The sequence below is a fragment of the Eriocheir sinensis genome, unplaced genomic scaffold, assembly GCF_024679095.1.
Source record: "Eriocheir sinensis breed Jianghai 21 unplaced genomic scaffold, ASM2467909v1 Scaffold782, whole genome shotgun sequence".
Taxonomy (NCBI): Eukaryota; Metazoa; Arthropoda; class Malacostraca; order Decapoda; family Varunidae; genus Eriocheir; species Eriocheir sinensis.
The window spans coordinates 5,921-24,298 of NW_026112145.1; the positions used below are offsets into that span (position 1 = coordinate 5,921).

The 18,378-nt window shown below is 43.7% G+C and overlaps 1 long non-coding RNA gene across 1 annotated transcript; it reads left to right on the plus strand.

Annotated features, from left to right (window-relative positions):
* Positions 1–8,519: 8,519 nt before the first annotated feature.
* LOC126994379 (uncharacterized) lies at positions 8,520–9,404 on the plus strand. Its single transcript, XR_007749081.1, has 3 exons — positions 8,520–8,613; positions 8,683–8,751; positions 8,890–9,404. It is a non-coding gene; the product is annotated as an uncharacterized LOC126994379 (long non-coding RNA).
* Positions 9,405–18,378: the final 8,974 nt, after the last annotated feature.

Genomic DNA, 18,378 nt, shown 5'->3' on the forward strand with positions numbered 1-18,378 from the left:
GAGAGAGAGAGAGAAAGTAATTAAAAAGAGGTAATCAAGAAAGTAAAACAGAATGAAATAGATAAATAATTAATAGAAATAGATTAGATCAATTACGTATATACACACTTAACAGAGAACGTAATTTTGGTGTTACTAAAACAATAAAAAAATAATGTCTAAATAATGTTAAAATAATCGAATGTCAAAATAATGTAGTAGTAGTAGTAGTAGTAGTAGTAGTAGTAGTAGTAACAGCAGTAGTTGTAGTAGTAGAAATAGGAAACACATAATTGACAAGGCTTTCGTAGAAGTTGTTTGCATTTCCAGGGGTAGTTTTATGACCCTGGTGGTAATCTGACCCTTCCTCTGAAACGTGAACCTAAAAAAACACATAATTGACAAGGATTTCCTAGGAGTTTCGGGCATTTCCAGAGGTAGTTTCATGACCCTGGTGGTAGTGTGACCCTTCCTCTGTACCGTGAACCTTACGAAACACTCATTAGAACCCAACTGACCTCCAAGCACACACATTGTACAAGGCTTTCGTGGGAGTTGTTTGCATTTCCAGGGGTAGTTTTATGACCCTGGTGGTAGTGTGACCCTTCCTCTGTACCGTGAACCTAAAGAAACACATAATTGACAAGGATTTCGTAGGAGTTGTGGGCATTTCCAGGGGTAGTTTCATGACCCTGGTGGTAGTGTGACCCTTCCTCTGTACCGTGAACCTAAAGAAACACTCATTAGAACCCAACTGACCTCCAAGCACACACATTGTACAAGGCTTTCGTGGGAGTTGTGTGCATTTCCAGGGGTAGTTTGATGACCCTGGTGGTAGTGTGACCCTTCCTCTGTACCGTGAACCTAAAGAAACACTCATTAGAACCCAACTGACCTCCAAGCACACACATTGTACAAGGCTTTCGTGGGAGTTGTGTGCATTTCCAGGGGTAGTTTCATGACCCTGGTGGTAGTGTGACCCTTCCTCTGTACCGTGAACCTATTGAAACACATAATTGACAATGATTTCCTAGGAGTTTCGGGCATTTCCAGAGGTAGTTTGATGACCCTGGTGGTAGTGTGACCCTTCCTCTGAACCGTGAACCTAAAGAAACACATAATTGACAAGGATTTCATAGGAGTTGTGTGGATTTCCAGGGATAGTTTGATGACCCTGGTGGTAATCTGACCCTTCCTCTGAAACGTGAACCTAAAAAAACACATAACTGACAAGGCTTTCGTAGGAGTTGTGGGCATTTCCAGGGGTAGTTTCATGACTCTGGTGGTAATGTAACCCTTCCTCTGTACCGTGAACCTAAAGAAACACTCATTAGAACCCGACTGACCTCCTTTTCGGTCTGTGGAAAGGGTCGATGTTAGAGGTGGAAGCGTCTGAGAATGGCCCATACACTGCCCTTGTTAAGTCTTGGTCTGGGCAAGAATCAGCCTCTCGATCGGGGTGTATAGCAGCGTTGCCAACTTATCGTACTCAGCGCATTGCATTTTCCTAGTTTCTGACCGATAACTCAAGCAAAAAGGAGCCCAAACCATCTCTCCTTAATAGTTTCAACGATAACTTTGATTTTCCATCGTAGTTTGTGTGGCTGCGACGGTCTTGGAGGGTATAATGATGAATGCAATGCTCAGGGAATGACACTTTGGCAACGCTGGTGTATAGTTATCTGGGGAGAGGGTCGCCTTGGGTACCGGGGGCGCTGGGACCTGGGGTAAGCCACGAGGGACCGCCGCGCCCCAGGGTTTAATCCGGGAAAGAGGGGAAAAGAGGAGGAGGAGGAGGAGGAGGAGGAAGAGGAGGAGGAGGAAGAGGAGGAGGAGGAGGAGGAGGAGGAGGAGGAGGAGGTAGGGAAGTCACAAGGGATGGAGAAGAGAAGTTAACAGGAAGAGGAGAGAGAAAGGAAAGAGAATATAACAAAGAAGAATAGGGAATAGAGAGGAGGAGGAGGAGGAGGAGGAAGAAGAAGTCACTCTCACTCTCTTTCTCTTTCTCTTTCTCTTTCTCCCTCTCCCTCTCCCTCTCTCTCTCTCTCACCAATCCTTCCCCCCCATCTCTATCCCTCCCCTCCTCCTCCTCCTCCTCCTCCTCCTCCTCCTTCCTATATATCAAACTCCTTAACCAACACAATTAATAACAAACAAACAAACAAACAAACAAATAAACAAAAACTACTTCGAAAATAATCTTGCCTTTTTTTTTAATTCAAATGATTAAAAAATAAAGTAATTAAAAGAAAAAAAACAATTCCACAGGTTAATGAGGAGGAGGAGGAGGAAGAGAAGGAGGAGGAAGAGGAGGAGGAGGAAGAGAAGGAGGTGGAGGAGAAGGAGATGGAGGAGGAAGAGGAAGAGGAGGAGGAGGAGGAGGAGGAGGGCTAAGGAGGTGGTGTTTTTTAAAGGGAAGGAGGAAGAAGAAGAAGAAGAGGAGAAAATGAAACATGGAAGCACAGAACAGCAGGCAACCGAAAATCAAGCCGCATAAAATATCAGTAACTGCTTAATAATAATAATAATAATAATAATAATAATAATAATAATAATAATAATAATAATAATAATAATAATAATAATAATAATAATAATAATAATAATAATGATTAGCTGGTCAAGTGTTGTACATAAGAACATAAGAACGTAAGGAGTCTGCAAGAGGCCGGTAGGTCTATACAAGGCATCTCCTGTGAACCTAACCTCACCTAACCTTACTGTCCATGAACATGTCTAATCTCTTCTTGAATGTGTCTATCGTATTGGCACTCACTCACCACATGACTGCCAGGCCTGTTCCACTCATCCACCACTCTGTTAGTATTGGCACTCACTCACTACATGACTGCCAGGCCTGTTCCACTCATCCACCACTCTGTTAGTATTGGCACTCACTCACCACATGACTGCCAGGCCTGTTCCACTCATCCACCACTCTGTTAGTATTGGCACTCACTCACCACATGACTGCCAGGCCTGTTCCACTCATCCACCACTCTGTTAGTATTGGCACTCACTCACCACATGACTGCCAGGCCTGTTCCACTCATCCACCACTCTGTTAGTATTGGCACTCACTCACCACATGACTGTCAGGCCTGTTCCACTCATCCACCACTCTGTTAGTATTGGCACTCACTCACCACATGACTGTCAGGCCTGTTCCACTCATCCACCACTCTGTTAGTATTGGCACTCACTCACCACATGACTGTCAGGCCTGTTCCACTCATCCACCACTATGTTAGTATTGGCACTCACTCACCACATGACTGCCAGGCCTGTTCCACTCATCCACCACTCTGATAGTAAACCATTTCTTGCCTTTAACTTTCAAGGTATGAGGAGGAGGAGGAGGAGGAGGAGGAGGAGGAGGAGGAGGAGGCAGAGAAAGAAAAATAAAGAAATAACGAGGAGGAAGAGGAGGCGTAAAATGTTGATAAAAAAATGTTAAAAATGAAACATGAAAGAGAAAGAAAAAAGGAAAAAAAGAAAAAAACCCAGTGAATAGAAAAAAATAAAACAGGGGAGAAGAGGGAAAGAGAAACAGAGAAAGGAAGAGGAGGAAAAACAGGATGGAAAGAAGGAGAGGTGGGCCGGGATAGGAAAAAGGGTACCAAAACTGCACTGCATGATCCTGGCGAGGTCACCAGCGAGATCTACCGAGACATCACTCCGTCATCTTACACTAGACGTTCCTTGCTATAAACCCAAACAAACATAGCATTACCATATTCACAGGAAGACTAAAAGGTAAGGTTCGGGGCATATTTTATAGCTGCGCGTGGCTTTGGTGCTCATCTCTGTAACATTGGCCCTGGAGACTGTGATGAGTTTAAATCGCTCTTTGTGGGATTGAAGTTAATCTGATAGTGACCAAGAGATTCGATTCCTTATATATTACCAGCTGAGGAGGAGGAAGAGGAGGAGGAGGAAGAGGAAGAAGAGGAGGAGGAGGAAAGGTGTTAATGAGGAGGGGGTATGAGGAAGTACAGGTGTGTGTGTGTGTGTGTGTGTGTGTGTGTGTGTGTGTGTGTGTGTGTGTGTGTGTGTGTGTGTGTGTGTGTGTGTGTGTGTGTGTGTGTGTGTGTGTGTGTGTGTGTGTGTGTGTGTTCTTTCTATTTTTGGACCTTCCTTTTGTTCCACTGTAAAAAAAAAAAACAAGAGGAGGAGGAGGAGGAGGAGGAGGAGGAGGAGGAGATGGAAGAAAAAGAAAGGAAGGAAAATTAAGAAAAATAAAAAAAGGGAGGAGAAAAGAAACAATGGAAAGAGAAAACACAAATTAAAACGAGAAAAATAAAACAAAAAAAAGCAATGAAATGAGAAAGAGAGAAAAGGAGAAAGGAAAAAAGAGAGAAGAAAAGAATGAAGGAGAAAGAAGGAAGGAAAAAAGGAGAAGAAAATAATTAAGGAAGAAACGAAAAGGGAAAAGAAAGGAAGGAAGGAAGGAAGGAAGGAAGGAAGGAAGGGAGGAAAGAAGGAAGGGAGGGAGAAAATGGAGGAAGACTGGAGAGAAGAAAGAGAGGGAAAAAAAAATTCCCTCCAGAGCTATTTCCTTCAAGAAACAAAAAGGAGTAATTTTTCTTCATTCTCTCTCTCTCTCTCTCTCTCTCTCTCTCTCTCTCTCTCTCTCTCTCTCTCTCTCTCTCTCTCTCTCGTCTTATGGTACAGAACTGAGACGTTTTCATCAACTTTTAAGGAAAATTACCCATCAGGAACCCACAAAGGAGTGAGAGAGAGAGAGAGAGAGAGAGAGAGAGAGAGAGAGAGAGAGAGAGAGAGAGAGAGAGAGAGAGAGAAAGCCTGTTTTCAAAATTACAAGAAACTTTTAATGAGCAAATCATGTTTAGTCGTTTATAGACTCTCTCTCTCTCTCTCTCTCTCTCTCTCTCTCTCTCTCTCTCTCTCTCTCTCTCTCTCTCTCTCTCTTCATTAGATTCATTCCACTACGTCAGCTAACTGCAAAAACGCAAGGAAGAATTCAGACAATTATCTCTCTCTCTCTCACTCACACTTTCTCTCTCTCTCTCTCTCTCTCTCTCTCTCTCTCTCTTATATCTCTCTCTCTCTCTCTCTCTCTCTCTCTCTCTCTCTCTCTCTCTCTCTCTCTCTCTCTCTCTCTCTCTCTCTCTCTCTTCTCATTAGTACCTTTGGATAATTAAGAGCTAAATTGACTGCCTTTTAGATCTCTCTCTCTCTCTCTCTCTCTCTCTCTCTCTCTCTCTCTCTCTCTCTCTCTCTCTCTCTCTCTCTCTCTCTCTCTCTCTCTCTCTCTCTCTCTCTCTCTCTCTCTCTCTCTCTCTCTCTCTCCAAATTATTGTGTTTACTTCATTAAACATCCTCGGAAAGAAAGAGAGAGAGAGAGAGAGAGAGAGAGAGAGAGAGATACTATTATTATTATTATTATTATTATTATTATTATTATTATTATTATTATTATTATTATTATTATTATTATTATTACCATCGATATTTCTACTTCTTCTTTTTTCCGTTTATTTTTTTCCTTATCTTTTTTTGTTATTCTTTTATTTATTTTTCTTTAATTTTCTTCGTTTTTCCAATTTTTTCCTAATATTTTTCTGCTTCATATTATTTTTTCCTATTTTTCTTATATTTTCTTTGCTTTTTTCATTTCTTTTTGTTTTTTTAATTAAATTTTCTACCTTTTTTCAACTCTTTCTCTAATATGTTGTTTGTTTTATCATTTTTTCTAATATTCTTTGTTGTTTTCTCAGCAGATTAAAAATGGCTCGGTTTTCCTATCTCCTTCCCCTCCTGTCCAATCTCCCTCCTCTAACCTTTTTCCTCTCCTGTCTTCCTCTTCCTCCATATTCTCAAGCATTTCCTCCCAATCTCCCTCTTTTCTCTCCTCTCTCCTCTCTATTTTCCTCCTCCCTGCACAGTTCCCCCTCCCAAAATCCTTCTCCTCTCTTCCTGTCTTTCATCTCCATATTCTCAAGCACTTTTTCCTCCCCATCTCCCTCTTTTCTCTCCTCTCTCCTCTCTATTTTCCTCCTCCCTGCACAGTTCCCCTTCCCAAAATCCTTCTCCTCTCTTCCTGTCTTTCTCCTCCATATTCTCAAGCACTTTTTCCTCCCCATCTCCCTCTTTTCTCTTCTCTCTCCTCTCTATTTTCGTCCTCCCTGCACAGTTCCCCTTCCCAAAATCCTTCTCCTCTCCTCCTGTCTCTCTCCTGCACATTCTAAAACATTTTTTGACCAACACATGAACATTCTAAAGGCTTTCGTATTGGTTGTGTTAGTATTTCCATGGGTAGTGTCGTGAGCCTCGTGAGCGCGTGACATCGAGAGGCTCTTCAATGGACAAGCCTCAGAGGGTCATATTAAAAGACATTTCACAGCCAAAGAACACATATTTGACAAGGCTTTCGTAGGAGTCATGGGCATTTCCAGAAGTAGTTTTATGACCCTGGACGTACTGTGACCCTTCTTCTGTACCATGAACCTAAGGAAACACTCATAAGAACTCGATTGACCATCTCTTTAACCTTTAGAAATTGTTAATGTGAGAAGCGATTGTGTCTCATAATGCCAACCAGCGTCTTCCCGATAGTGCTGGGACCCTTCTTCTTCATCTACACATTAATGACGCGAAACAAGAATAGGTTCCGGATTCTTAAAAGTCTCAGCGTCTCAGTCCCAAAGTTTGAAAAGGCTCTCGTCGTGGAAGTTCCTGGGATTTTCACGGCCTGTTTTGTGACCCTGGTGATGGTTTGACACGGCTTCTGCGCCTTGGACGGGAAGAATTACCCTTGGATACCCGGCTAATCATCTCTGTGGTCTTGGGAAATAGTCATAATGGAAGCTCTCATGGAAGTTCCTGGGATTTTCAAGGACTGCTTTGTGACCCTGGTGATGGTTTTACACGGCTTCTGCACCTTGGACGGGAAGAATTACCCATGGATACCCGGTTAATCATCTCTGTGGCTTTGGGAAATAGTCATAATTGAAGCTCTCGTGGAAGTTCCTGGGATTTTCATGGACTGCTTTGTGACCCTGGTGATGGTTTTACACTGTTTCTGCGCCTTGGACGGGAAGAATTACCCTTGGATACCCGGCTAATCATCTCTGTGGTCTTGGGAAATAGTAATGGAAGCTCTCGTGGAAGTTCCTGGGATTTTCATGGACTGCTTTGTGACCCTGGTGATGGTTTGACACGGCTTCTGCGCCTTGGACGGGAAGAATCACCCATGGATACCCGGCTAATCCTCCCTGTGGCCTTGGGAAACAGTGGTAATTGAAGCCCGATACATTAATAACCAAAGCCCTAAAACCATCTCTATCGACATTCAGTGACAGCAACAGATAACAGCCAATTGCGATACCATTCAAACCGACCTTGACCGTATGATCCACTGGTCTGAAAAGTGGCAACTATCCCTCAGGCGGAGATGCGGAGGGACATTCAGGATGGAGGCATGAATACCCGCCAATCATACCAATCATCCGCGCGTGGGAAGCCTCTGAGGGTCATACGGAAGGAGGCTGTTATCGAGGTATCTGGGTCACACTGTAAGCCGGAACTTGAACCACACGAAGCACTGTTGGTCTACCTGTTAGAAGTCCATTGCTATGCTCGGGTTCGTAGCGAGGAACTTGGAGTGTAAGACGCTTAGGGTAATGATAAATGAGAAGAACAAAGAAGAACAGAAGAGGAAGACGAAGTGAAGTGAGGAGATGAAGTGAGTTAGGGAGTGAAGGGAGTGAGTGAGAGAGAGAGGAAAGGAAGGAAGGAAGGAATAAAGGAACAGAGAGAATGAGAGAAGAAGGGAAGGAAGGAAGAAAGGAAGAAGGAAGGAAGGAATTTTACTGAAGGGATGAAGGAGTGAGGACGAGAATAGAGGAAATGAGGAAAGGAAGAAGGGAAAGGAAGGAAGGAAGGAAGGAAGGAATTTTACTGAAGGGATGAAGGAGTGAGGAGGAGAATAGAGGAAATGAGGAAAGGAAGAAGGAAAAGGAAGAAGGAAGGAAGGAATTTTACTGAAGGGATGAAGGAGTGAGGAGGAGAATAGAGGAAATGAGGAAAGGAAGGAAGGAAGGAATTTTACTGAAGGGATGAAGGAGTGAGGAGGAGAATAGAGGAAATGAGGAAAGGAAGAAGGGAAAGGAAGAAGGAAGGAAGGAAGGAATTTTACTGAAGGGATGAAGGAGTGAGGAGGAGAATAGAGGAAATGAGGGAAGGAGGAAGGGAAAGGAAGAAGGAAGGAAGGAATTTTACTGAAGGGATGAAGGAGTGAGGAGGAGAATAGAGGAAATGAGGAAAGGAAGAAGGAAGGAAGGAAGGAAGGAAGGAGTAGAGAAATGGAGGAGGAAGGAACACATTTTACCCTTCTATACGAGGCTTATACATTTCCTTCTCTCCAGCTTCCTCCTTCCCTTCTTTTCTCCCTCCTCCCCTCCTGTCTTCCTCCTTCCTCCCTAGCCCCTCTTCCCACAACCTTCTTCCTAGTGTGGCAAGGCTTTGGTGGAGGTTGTTGTGTTAGTATTGCCATGGGTAGTGTTGTGAGCCTGGTGATAGTTTGACAAGGCTTTGGTGGAGGTTGTTGTGTTAGTATTTCCATGGGTAGTGTTATGAGCCTGGTGATAGTTTGACAAGGCTTTGGTGGAGGTTGTTGTGTTAGTATTTCCATGGGTAGTGTTATGAGCCCGGTGATAGTTTGGTAAGGCTTTGGTGGAGGTTGTTGTGTTAGTATTTCCATGGGTAGTGTTATGAGCCTGGTGATAGTTTGACAAGGCTTTGGTGGAGGTTGTTGTGTTAGTATTTCCATGGGTAGTGTTATGAGCCCGGTGATAGTTTGGTAAGGCTTTGGTGGAGGTTGTTGTGTTAGTATTGCCATGGGTAGTGTTATGAGCCTGGTGATGGTTTGACAAGGCTTTGGTGGAGGTTGTTGTGTTAGTATTGCCATGGGTAGTGTTATGAGCCTGGTGATAGTTTGACAAGGCTTTGGTGGAGGTTGTTGTGTTAGTATTTCCATGGGTAGTGTTATGAGCCTGGTGATAGTTTGACAAGGCTTTGGTGGAGGTTGTTGTGTTAGTATTTCCATGGGTAGTGTTATGAGCCTGGTGATAGTTTGACAAGGCTTTGGTGGAGGTTGTTGTGTTAGTATTTCCATGGGTAGTGTTATGAGCCTGGTGATAGTTTGACAAGGCTTTGGTGGAGGTTGTTGTGTTAGTATTTCCATGGGTAGTGTTATGAGCCTGGTGATAGTTTGACGAGGCTTTGGTGGAGGTTGTTGTGTTAGTATTGCCATGGGTAGTGTTATGAGCCTGGTGATAGTTTGACAAGGCTTTGGTGGAGGTTGTTGTGTTAGTATTTCCATGGGTAGTGTTATGAGCCTGGTGATAGTTTGACAAGGCTTTGGTGGAGGTTGTTGTGTTAGTATTGCCATGGGTAGTGTTATGAGCCTGGTGACAAGTGTGGCAAGGCTTCTTCACCATGAACATAATAAAAAGATCAGAAAACTCAAGCTATGTGATGCAGTATACGCAGATCTTCCTCCCACGAGCAGTCATCCGTCACTGCAAAAACCTTCCTGCTCAAATAGCTCGTGGGGATACATTTTTTTTTAGAATTATATAAACTGTTTGTGTTGCATCACGTGACGTTACTAACCCTCGATCACCAGCGTTATAAATTGTACCTCATTACCAGACTTGTCCAGGACTCCAGACACATTTTACTGGCCAAAAAACAACTATAGAAATGGTACAAATTTACTGCTATATTATTAACAGGAAGTAGATGCATTTCTCAACTTATTTATCTTACAACGAAATTGGACCTTGAAATTAGCATTAAAAAATTCCCCCCAAAAAGAGGTAAAAATTGCCAAAAACACTCAGGACCTTTGTTAGAAAAATCACAGCCAGCCGCAGTGTTGAGCTACCCCGCCCCAACTTGCAAGACGTTTAGTGCAGACGTCCTCAGGGATTCTCCAGCGCCCTAGCCCTTATGCCTTCGAAATAACGGAGAAGGATAAACAAAAAAAGAAAAACAAAACAAAAAACAAAAACAAAACAAAAACAACAACGATTTTATTGAGGTAAACTGTCATACTTCTGATTTCACCAGGCATGTCTGAAATCTTGGATAATGGGATATCTACGGTACATACATAACCCCCATGAAAGCACCTCACAGCGCAAGACCACAACCCGAACTAAGATATCAGGGGCCCCCAGCTTCATAGGCCTAGCATCGTTTTCTCAGCGACAGATCATAGGCCTCCCGACGGGATTCCGGACAACGCTGGTGATCCAGGGTTAAGGGTCACGTAAGGTTAGGTCAATTATCTGCGCCGTCATGTCTTTGTACTAAAATCTGTTCCGAGGGCCGCCGACGAGCCTAACGACCCGGCTAATCTCTGGAGCTGGCAGACGCGTAATGAGACGAGAGGGATTTCTACCGCCAGCTCCTCCGTTACTTTCAATTATTTCCTTTTGCTTCTCGATTTACTTTTTTACTTATTTACTTTTTACTTTTTTTTACTTTTTTCTTTAACTTTTTACCTCCAATGATTTCCTTTCGTTTCTCCATTTTTTTTTTTGCCATTTTTTGATATATTTTTTTTTATCTATTATTTATTATTGTTATTTCTATTCCTGCTCTTCCATGTTTCCGTGTTTCCTCTTCCCTCTCCTCTTCTTCTTCCACTTCCTCCTCCTCCTCCTCCTCCTCCTCCTCCTCTTCCTCCTCATTACTTTCTCTATCGATTACTCAATTACAAATCCTCTTCCTCTAACTCCTCATTATCCCTTTGTCCTCCTCCTCCAACCAATCAATGGCAAATGAAATTTAACGTCGACAAATGTAAAGTGTTGCACATCGGAAAAAATAACAATCGCGTTCGGTACGTAATGAATGGCCAACAACTTTCTGCAGTAAGTAAAGAAAAGGATCTTGGAATCACTATATCAAGCGATTTAAAGCCCGGTCAGCATTGTTCAGAGGTAGTTAAAACTGCAAACAAATTGGTTGGCTTCTTCGGACGAGTCTTTAATAATAAATCGGAAAAAGTAATATTAAAAATGTATAATTCGTTGGTTCGACCCCGTCTAGAGTACTGTGTACAGTTTTGGTCTCCCTATTACAGAAAAAACATAGAAAAGTTGGAACGGGTCCAACGAAGAGTAACAAAGATGATTCCTAGGTTGAGAAATTTGTCATATGAACAAAGGCTTAAAGAAGTAAATTTATTCAGCCTATCAAAACGAAGAATGCGAGGCGATCTAATAGAAGTGTTTAAAATGTTTAAAGGGTTCAGTGATATTAATGCGGAAGATTACTTTACAGTTGATCGATCAAATAGAACAAGAAGAAATCACAATTTGAAGATAAGTGGCAAAAGATTCTCCTCGCACGAAGCCAAACACTTCTTCTTCAATCGAGTTGTTAATGTTTGGAACGCTCTACCCTGTGATGTCGTTGATAGTACAACAGTTACGACCTTCAAGAATAGATTAGACAAGTGTTTTGAATCCAACCAGCAACTAAGATATTACTCATTGTCGTAATAACGTTAAGTTCTTTCGAATACTGGTGTCCTTGTCCGCTTTTATCGCCCGGTTAGTGGTAGCAGTAATGGTAGTTCTTTCCTCTTTCCTAAATAATTTCCATGCAGTTTTTCCATGCTGCATGGTTCTTTTTCCTTTCCTGCCAGCTTTGGGGGGGTGGGGAGGAGCCTTCGCCTTTGCTGCCCTTCATCTTCCACCTTTGGTTAGATAGTTAGTGGAGCTTGTCACAAACAGCCTCGTAAGGACCAGTAGGTCTGCTGTTGTTTGTTCTTCCTTTGTGTTTCTTTGTGTTCCCTCCTCCTCCTCCTCCTCCTCTTCCTCCTCATTACTTTCTCTTTCAATTACTCAATTACAAATCCTCTTCCTCTAACTCCTCATTATCCCTTTGTCTTCTTCCTCCTCCTCCTCCTCCTCCTCCTCCTCCTCCTCCTCCTGCCGATCTGTGTCTTTCAATGTATTTCAAGGCGTCTTTGAGGTTCTAAAAATTAAACTGTCTTGTGTTTGTTTGTGTCCGTTTCTCTCTCTCTCTCTCTCTCTCTCTCTCTCTCTCTCTCTCTCTCTCTCTCTCTCTCTCTCTCTCTCTCTCTCTCTCTCTCTCTCTCTCTCTCTCTCTCTCTCTCTCTCTCTCTCTCTCTCTCTCTCTCTCTCTTTGTATTGACGTAAAACACTCCAAGCGGTGATTAAGACATTCAATTAGAACAGTAAAAAAAACAAAAAAAAAAAAAAACCCACCAGTGATATATTTGTGTGTGTGTGTGTGTGTGTGTGTGTGTGTGTGTGTGTGGGGTACACACACACACACACACACACACACACACACGTGACAAAAGTATTAACAAAGGCGGGAGTTATCAGCGGGAAGGGAAGCAATCAGAGAGGAAAGAAGAAAAGAAGGAAAAGAAAGAAAGAAAGAAGAAAGAAAAGAATGAGGAGAGAAGTTGCCGGCGAGAGAGACAACAAACGGAAGACGAAGAAAAGAAAGAAAGAAAGAAGGGAAAAACGAGGGGAAGAAAGAAAGTTAGAAAGAAAGAAAGAAAGAAAGAAAGAAAGGAAGAAGGGAAAAAACGAAGGGAAGAAAGAGAGTTAGAAGGAAAGAAAGAAAGAAAGAAAGAAAGAAAGAAAGAAAGGAAAAAACGAAGGGAAGAAAGACAGTTAGAAGGAACGAAAGTTAGAAGGAAAGAAAATTAGAAGGAAAGAAAGAACAGGTAAGTTAAGCGAAGGTGAGGAGCAGGTCTGTACAGATGAGTTAATTAGCAAAGGTAGACACGTAATCACAGGTAATGAACACGAGTATAATCACAATGACGAAAAAAAATAATTAAAAGGGAGGTTAATGAGGGATAATTATAGGTAAGTTAGGTAAAGGTGGGAGCATATGCTATACCTACGCGTGGCCTCAGTGCGCATATCCGAGTCCTCGCCCCAGCCCCAGTGTGCCTTACCCAGGGGTCCCCAGGCAGAGAGGGAGGATGAACAGCTTGGTGGTTTAACGCCGTCTGCCCAGGGAGGGATGGCTCCTACTACTACTACTACTACTACTACTACTACTACTACTACTACTACTACTACTACTACTACTACTACTAAACTTTTAATTACCTCCCTCTCTCCCTCTAACCTTTCATCTTCTTTTATTTCCTTTCCTCTCTTTCTCCCTTTCTTTCTTACTTCCTCCCTCTCTCTCTCCCTCTCTCCCTCTCTCTCTCTCTCTCTCTCTCTCTCTCTCTCTCTCTCTCGTTGGAAATTACTTTCTTTACACATTTTTTTTCATCTTCGCCAAGAAAAAAATTAACAGCGAGTCCAATTTCAGATCCGATTTTAAAACTTCTGAAAGATTTGTGGAGATTAATTCTCTCTCTCTCTCTCTCTCTCTCTCTCTCTCTCTCTCTCTCTCTCTCTCTCTCTCTCTCTCTCTCTCTCTCTCTCTCTCTCTCTCTCTCTCTCTCTCTCTCTCTCTCTCTCTCTCTCTCTCTCTCTCTCTCTCTCTCTTTTTATTTTTATTTTTTTTTTTGTGTCTCTCTCTCTCTCTCTCTCTCTCTCTCTCTCTCTCTCTCTCTCTCTCTCTCTCTCTCTCTCTCTCTCTCTCTCTCTCTCTCTCTCTCTCTCTATCTTTTCTCTTTTCTTTCTCTTCTCTCTCTTCCAGTTATCCATTTTTTAATTTCCTTCACATATTCCAAGTTCGCCTTCATATTCCTTTTCTGTCCAAGGGAGTGACAAGGGAAGACAGACACAACAAAGGAAGGGACATTTATACGAGACACCTTCCAGAAACAGACGAGATATTTCTAAGGAGTGGCTTGGAAAAATTTAGGTTAGGTTAGGTTAGGTTAGGTTAGGTAAGGTTAGGTTAGGTAAGGATAGGTTAGGTTAGGATAGGTTAAGTAAGGTTAGGTAAGGATAGGAAAGGTTAGGATAGATTAGGTTAGGTTAGGTTAGGTAAGATAAGGTTAGGTTAGGTAAGGATAGGTTAGGTTAGGACAGGTTAGGTAAGGTTAGGTAAGGATAGGAAAGGCTAGGATAGGTTAGGTTAGGTAAGGATAGATTAGGTTAGGATTAGTATTTTACGCCAAATCTGTTAAACTCTCTAATTCACTAAAAGGGTTTGTTCACGCCCACACAGATAACGACATTCATTTAGAGTTATGGGTAAAATCGCAATAATAATTAATTGATGTATTTTTGTGTGACAGTTATGGGTGAGAAACGGGAAAAATACAATGTGCTGATTATGACAACCTGGCAACGCTTTTTTTTTTTCTGAGTGTGTGTGTGTGTGTGTGTGTGTGTGTGTGTGTGTGTGTGTGTGTGTGTGTGTGTGTGTGTGTGAGGTTCCAGCAGTTCCCAGAAATCTACAAAAGCGCCCATAAGCTTACTCAAGGCGACACACACACACACACACACACACACACACACACACACACACACACACACACACACACGTACGCAAACACATGTAATACGCAATACCTTTACTATTTGCAAGATCACGTTTCCCTGAGCTTTCCTGACGATCCCTCGAGCTGATATCTTCCCTCTCTGACTAAGCTTTGACCGAGGGTGAATATATACGGTGAGGTGGGATTCGATCTAGCAATGTTACTTGAGTGTCTTGCTACCCGAACTTCCCTCTGGATGAAGCACACTAACACCAGACAGAGGACCAGGTGGAGAGGTGGAATTAGAACCTTTGCCGGGGCGGGATGGAGCACACTAACACCAGACAGAGGACCAGGTGGAGAAGTGGAATTAGAACCTTTGCCGGGGCGGGATGGAGCACACTAACACCAGACAGAGGACCAGGTGGAGAGGTGGAATTAGAGCCTTTGCCGGGGCGGGATGGAGCACACTAACACCAGACAGAGAACCAGGTGGAGAGGTGGAGTTAGAACCTTTGCCGGGGCGGGATGGAGCACACTAACACCAGACAGAGAACCAGGTGGAGAGGTGGAATTAGAACCTTTGCCGGGGCGGGATGGAGCACACTAACACCAGACAGAGAACCAGGTGGAGAGGTGGAATTAGAACCTTTGCCAGGGCGGGATGGAGGACACTAGCACCAGACAGAGGACCAGGTGGAGAGGTGGAATTAGAGCCTTTGCCGGGGCGGGATGGAGCACACTAACACCAGACAGAGAACCAGGTGGAGAGGTGGAATTAGAACCTTTGCCGGGGCAGGATGGAGCACACTAACACCAGACAGAGGACCAGGTGGAGAGGTGGAATTAGAACCTTTGCCGGGGCGGGATGGAGGACACTAACACCAGACAGAGGACCAGGTGGAGAGGTGGAATTAAAACCTTTGCCGGGGCGGGATGGAGGACACTAACACCAGACAGAGGACCAGGTGGAGAGGTGGAATTGGAACCTTTGCCGGGGCGGGATGGAGCACACTAACACCAGACAGAGGACCAGGTGGAGAGGCGGAATTGGAACACAATCTCTACCCTACCACCACTACTACTACTACTACTACTACTACTACTACCACCACCACCGCCACCATCCTTTTTCAACTGCCTCTAATTAGGTGCAGGTAACTCTCCATCCCCTGCACAGGTAAGAAAAAGGTTAAGGGTGATAAAAAGGTGTTGGATGAGAGATAATGAGAGAGACACAAAAAGGAGAACAAAGGGAAGATGAGAATTAAATGGATAAAAACGATTCGTGAATGATTTGAGTTATGTGAGTGTAATGAGAGAGAGAGAGAGAGAGAGAGAGAGAGAGAGAGAGAAACGAGAGAGAGAAAGAAAGAAAGAGAGAAAGAGAGAAAGAAAGAAAGACAGAAAGAAAGAAAGCAGAGGAGGTAAAGAAAAGAAGAGGAATAAAAATACTGATAATAATAATAATAATAATAATAATAATAATAATAATAATAATAATAATAATAATAATAATAATAATAATAATAATAATAATAATAATGAATACGGAGAATAGAAGGCTTAACACAGGAGGAGGAGGAGAAGGAGGAGGAGGAGGAGGAGGAGGAGGGAGGGACAGGTAAGGGGCTCGTAATATCCAGGTGTAATTAATTAGTGAGGTGAAGGCTAATTAGTTTCAACAGGACAGGTGAGGCCCCAACACCACCACCATCACCACCACCACTAACATAAGAACATAAGAACACAAGGAGTCTGCAAGAGGTTGGTAGGTCTATACAAGGCAGCTCCTGTGAACCTAACCCCACCTAACCTTACTGTCCATGAATTTATCTAACCTTTATTTGAATGTGTCTCTCCCATTGGCACTCACCACATGACTGCCAGGCCTGTTCCACTCACCCACCACTCTGTTAGTATTGGCACTCACTCACCACATGACTGCCAGGCCTGTTCCACTCATCCACCACTCTGTTAGTATTGGCACTCACTCACCACATGACTGCCAGGCCTGTTCCACTCATCCACCACTCTGTTAGTTTTGGCACTCACTCACCGCATGACTGCCAGGCCTGTTCCACTCATCCACCACTCTGTTAGTATTGGCACTCACTCACCGCATGACTGCCAGGCCTGTTCCACTCATCCACCACTCTGTTAGTATTGGCACTCACTCACCGCATGACTGCCAGGCCTGTTCCACTCATCCACCACTCTGTTAGTATTGGCACTCACTCACCACATGACTGCCCGGCCTGTTCCACTCATCCACCACTCTGTTAGTATTGGCACTCACTCACCACATGACTGCCAGGCCTGTTCCACTCATCCACCACTCTGTTAGTATTGGCACTCACTCACTACATGACTGCCAGGCCTGTTCCACTCATCCACCACTCTGTTAGTATTGGCACTCACTCACTACATGACTGCCAGGCCTGTTCCACTCATCCACCACTCTGTTAGTATTGGCACTCACTCACCACATGACTGCCAGGCCTGTTCCACTCATCCACCACTCTGTTAGTATTGGCACTCACTCACCACATGACTGCCAGGCCTGTTCCACTCATCCACCACTCTGTTAGTATTGGCACTCACTCACCACATGACTGCCAGGCCTGTTCCACTCATCCACCACTCTGTCGGTAAACCAGTTCTTGCCTATGTCGCTGTTGATTCTGAGTTTATCCACTTCAAACCCATTACTATGTGTCCTACCCGGATCTCTTGCCCTCAGGACCTTATCAACATCCCCCTTATTAAAACCTTTCATCCATTTATACAACTCCATTAAGTCTCCTCGCACCCTTCGCCTTCGTAGAGAATGCAAGTTTAATTGTTTAAGTCTTTCCTCGTATGGCAAGTTTCTGAACCCGTGAATCATCTGTGTCATCCTCATCTGCAGAAATTCTAGAGCACTTTGATGTCCAGTCTATAGTAAGGTGACCAGAACTGAACCGCATAGTCAAGATAAGGTCTAACCAATACTAAATACAGCTTGAGGATGACTTCGGAGCTTCTGTTGCTTAGGCTTCTTGAAATGAATCCCAGTACCCTGTTTGCACGATTTTTTCCTTCCATCCCAGTCCAACCGCTAACCCGGTACCAGCGAGGGGCCAAATTTGTGGCTTTACCATGTACCAGCGACGGGTCAAATTTGTGGCTTTACCGTGTAACAGTGACGGGTCAAATTTGTGGCTTTACCATGTACCAGCGACGGGTCAAATTTGTGGCTTTACCGTGTAGCAGCGACGGGCCAAATTTGTGGCTTTACCATGTACCAGCGACGGGCCAAATTTGTGGCTTTACCGTATAGCAGCGACGGGCCAAATTTGTGGCTTTACCGTATAGCAGCGACGGGCCAAATTTGTGGCTTTACCGTATAGCAGCGACGGGCCAAATTTGCGGCTTTACCGTGTAGCAGCGACGGGCCAAATTTGCGGCTTTACCGTATAGCAGCGACGGGCCAAATTTGTGGCTTTACCGTATAGCAGCGATGGGCCAAATTTGTGGCTTTACCGTGTAGCAGCGACGGGCCAAATTTCGGTCATGATATAAACCCCAAAAAACAGAAGATGCATAAACTGATCACAAAGGCATTGATATATAGTATTATGAAATGGTTTGTGTAAGTGATGATTTTTTCTCATTTTTCTCGCTTAGAGGAACCATTAAGAAACATGGTCCCCGCATCTACCGGGCTAATATCACCATCACCATCACCACCATCACCACCACCACCACCACCACCACCACCACCAACAAAGATTGCTTAAGTTTGTTTCACTATAGTAAGAAATAACTCCTACCATTCAAATAAAATCCCTCAAAAACAACAAAATAAATAACGAGATCAAATTCCTCTTCACTAAACGCTACAATCACTAACGTAAAACTCACCAGCCATCAGTGTCTCGTTCTGTCCCTTCCTCTTGCTAACGTTCTTCGGCCCGCTGCGTCAGAAGGCCAGAGGGTGT